Below are 4,207 nucleotides of genomic sequence, written 5' to 3'. Positions count from 1 at the left end.
TTGTTACGTCCTGGTTTCAGAAGCGTGCAGAGGGGTGAGTAATGTCTTGGACGTGTTTCAATGCCCCGTGGTGATGGCCTGTTTCACTACCGATGTTGAACAGGGTGATATGGGCAAAAGCAATCACCTGGATATCCCCACTTGAGGGTGTAGTTTGCTATACCTCTCATCTGATAAAAGTTATTTCCAAATGTCTCCCTTCTACTAAGTGTCTGTGCACCCCCCAGATATACATTCCCRTACCTTTCAGGGTTGAATTTCACTTCCTTTCATTTTTTCCTCTATTTTCCTAACTCCCAAAGCCACAAACCTCAAACCACAGAGAGACTCAGATAGTACAGATGGCTTAAAAAGTGGAGGAATGCTGACAGACCGGACTCCCTGTGATTGCTCCTCTTAGAAATATTGATCTGTTTGGGATAAGATAAGGATACTTTGTACTGTGCCCTTGCCAAAAAGTTAAAAGGCAGAAAGAAACCACCAACAGACAAAGTGCAGGATTTGGCCACTTCCCGCTTCAAATGCTGAAAATGACTTTTTTAATCTTATACGGAAGAGAGGAATTTTTTTACACAGTGAAACCCCACCATCCTCCTAATGAAGGGTCTTTTCACCTTCAAAAGTAAGGTAAGCTTGGGCTGCCAACTACACGTGAAAGAGGAGAGTCCAGCAAGACGCTACCTGTTTTTCCTCCACATCTTTGTCCTGCGCTCGGGGCGCTGCTTCGGCAGCCTGCAGCTCACTCCCGCTATCTGCCAGCCGTTCGCTAGCCTGCAGCTACCAAAAGCATCTCAAGGAAATGGCACGTAGCCACCAAACCCCTCGGGCCCTGCAGATGAAGTGTCCCAAAACCTCTGTTAACATTTCTTCTCCGTATTTTCTCCCAAGGTTTCTCTCAAGACAAAATTGCCTCTAAAATGCTGTTGCAGGTCGCTGGATACGGGGTTGGAATCTCTGTGAATTTTTAACTTTGGGGTAATTTTTCTTTTCTTCAGCAAAAGACAAGGTCAAGCATTTGTTCCTGTGCAAAAAAACATCAAAGGAAAGGGCAAGAAAAAAAAAAMCACTTTGTACAAAGCATTTCAGAGTACTCATGCAGCATATTAGAGAGCAAAGGGAGCTGCCTGGCTCCTAACTGGCTGTTGTTGCAGTTGTTAATGTGGTTTTGTTCCATTATTAATGACACCAGAAAGAGAAATCAGGCCTTCCAGACAAACTTGAGAGACTCTCAGACAGCAAAGAGAAGGCAGAAAAAACCTTGAAGTACTGAAACTAAGCATGTAGCAATAAAAATCTCCAGACATCTATAGCACTGTAGGGATGGCGAAATGACTCTTTTGTAAAGCTTGTAAATCATTCCCAGAGTCTGCTAGTTTCAAGGCACTTTGTAATTGAAATAGGAAAACTAATTCTCTGCGGCCTGTACTTTATTGTTTGATACGCTCGTATTTCCTACAACTGCTGTTTGCCATAGAGAGAAGAGCAAAACCGGAAGAGCAACATTAATGGACAAAACGTCTGTAACCTGGAGCAGCGTATCATTAGTCTCATCTGAATGTGGAAGGACAGGATTTCAACAGAAGGCTGTGTTAGGAAAATACATCATGGCTAAGCCGGGGTGAGCAGTCTCACAGCTAACACTGTAGTCTGGATTTTCTGTGAAATTGCTCTGAGTTAGCAGCCAGATCAACATTGCTGTGGAAGAGCAGGGCAGGGGGTGCCCCGTTCACTCCCACCTGATGGAAACCCACTGCCAAAGTCTTGCACTTTTTTTTGCACTCCCCATGGCCATTTCGGGTACGGAGAGGTGGGCGCGTGCYGGGGGCACTCGGGGTGCTGAGCCCCAGGACTCGCCGGGGCTGAGCACGCTGCTGGGGCACTCAGCTGAGAAACTCAAGCGCCAAAGGTCAAGTAGGAGCTACGCTAGCCAGCTAATCAACGTTGGCTAGCTACTAATTAGCAATACAGCTAATAGAGTTGCTCCTCGAAGTCCAGGGTTGGTGTGATTTGCGCTCCAGGAGCGGAGCCCCCCGGCCGGTTTCCCCTCCCGGCCCCGAATGCAGGAGCTGGCGCCCACCCGGCACATCCTGCTGCACCCCACGCGTCCCCGCACCAGCATGCCCCCCAAAACCCCCGAAGAGCCCCGCGGCCATCCGGCACTCAGCCCGCTCCCACTCCCGCTCCTGTGCCYGCCCCTCGGCTGCTGCCCGGCGAGCCGGTGAAACCCTGGTGCAATAGCTCCTTAGCGCTGAGTATCTCACAGCATGTGCCACTGGGTACTTCTTGAGGTGCGGAGGGTTATTTTCGTTTTTTTCTCTAGATGTTTTATAATTTTCCCTTTAAAAAGAAGGAATCTGAGATCTCTTTGCTGTTATATGTTGGTGCTGAAAACAAACTTATCCCAAGACTGAACATTTGACCTATACCCCAAAGCCAATAGTTCTGGAAGAGCTTGAGACCTGGATTTGAATTTCATGACTAACATCTGTCTTTCCAATAGACCAGATTAAATCAATGGAACCAGTGTGATATACTTTTTTAATTACTCAAAGTTCAATTAATTTTGTACAAGCATATGCCCCATGTGCTGTGCTGCCAAAACAGGATACTGAGCCAAGAGCTCAAAAAAAAAATTAATACAGCTTTAAAAAATGAAAAAGGAAAATGACATAAAGTCACATTACCATAAGATCTTCTTTAAAGCTTTGAGGAATAAATTCACCATGAAGTCCTTTGGGTGAAGGATTGTCCTTTGGGTGAAGGACTCTGTTACTTTTTTCAGTAATCTCATTTTCAGCAAGGACACATGGACATGATATTGGCCTGACAGAGCAAGGGGRATTTGGCAAATCACAGGAACAGGCTCAAGCAGATGGGGTGTATGGGGGAGATCCTCCAAGGCTGCCTTTATGGATGAGGTGTCACCACAATTCCAGATGMCCCCAGCACTAAGTGCACAAATCAGTGCAGGCTGCAAAACCTACTTAAAAGCAAATATTCAGGCAATAGGTCTTCACTGACTTTTTTTTTCCCCTGCATCTCCACCTGACTCCCATTGCTCAAGAGATGCACCAAAAATCAGGGGAGCTGGTGATTTTCTTGCATCCTGAATGAGAAAAGGGCTCTGGAGTCCATGCAGGTTTCAACCTTTTCACCCTAAGCCTGAACTAACTCCTGTGAACTGCCCCTGAGGTGTGCAGATAAGAAACAAGTTTCTTACAAGCTTCACACCAAAGTTTTCGTCTGGTTGCCCGTGATAGTGTCACATCTGCTGGAAAGCCCCACAGGGAGCAGCTCAAGGTGGATTTTGGGAGGGGGTAACAGATAGGCAGGGGTCCCTCTGCCCCTGTGCAAGACGCGGGGCTGTGCCGGCGGGCTGCAGGGCAGCCGGTTACTGAGCGCGGCAGCTCGCAGGCCCCCTCGCACCCACGGCTGAGCCCCAGCGAGCCCGGCCCCACTTCTGCTCAGCCCCCTGCCATGGGGCCGTGTGTCGGCCACCGAGAGCCCCACGCGGTGGCTCACTCGTCGCCTTCTGGTTGCCTCCTGCAGTTGGGCAGCGCCGCGGTGGGTTCCTCTTGCCCTCGCGTCCGGCTGCACGGGGTGAGCAGAGACTGTCACACCACTGCCCAGCAGGGGAATGTCCTCTCAGGCTAGAAATCTGAATCTCAGTCCAGAAGTACGTCCCCAGGTCCCTACTAGTCTATATAGCAAGGCGGGGGAACCAGCCGCCCGTAGCAGCGGGATCCGGCAGCCCTTAGCCTTCCTCCCGGCACAGGAATTGCCCTTGCCTCCCACGCGGCTCTAAGGACTAGCACAGCGTAGGTGCCTAGCTTTTGCACAGACCCCACTGGGTTCGCCAAGCAGGAAATTCAAGAAGAGGGACGCGCGAGGGAAAGGCGGAGGGAAGAAGCGCGGCAGGGCCGCCCCGGCTGGGTGACCCCTCGCCCGCCTCTCCCGTCAGAGGGGGCCGCAGCGGGGCCGCGGGCAGCCCCCTCCCCTGGGCAGCACGAGCCGCCGGCGCGGGGGCCCTCGCGTGTTTTTAGGTCACGCTGCCCCTTGAGGCGCTCCGTTCCGGCCACGCTCCCTCGGGACGGTGCCGAGCCCTGCGCCGCAGCCCCGCAGCGCCAGGAGCCCCGCGGGCGGCAGGGCCGTTCCCGAGGCGCCCCGAAGGCGAAGGGAGGCTCCGCGCCCGCGCTCCTTGCCCGGC

Source organism: Apteryx rowi, unplaced genomic scaffold (assembly GCF_003343035.1).
Source record: "Apteryx rowi isolate R43461 unplaced genomic scaffold, aptRow1 scaffold_332, whole genome shotgun sequence".
Classification (NCBI taxonomy): Eukaryota; Metazoa; Chordata; class Aves; order Apterygiformes; family Apterygidae; genus Apteryx; species Apteryx rowi.
Note: the sequence above shows the minus strand (reverse complement) of the source record.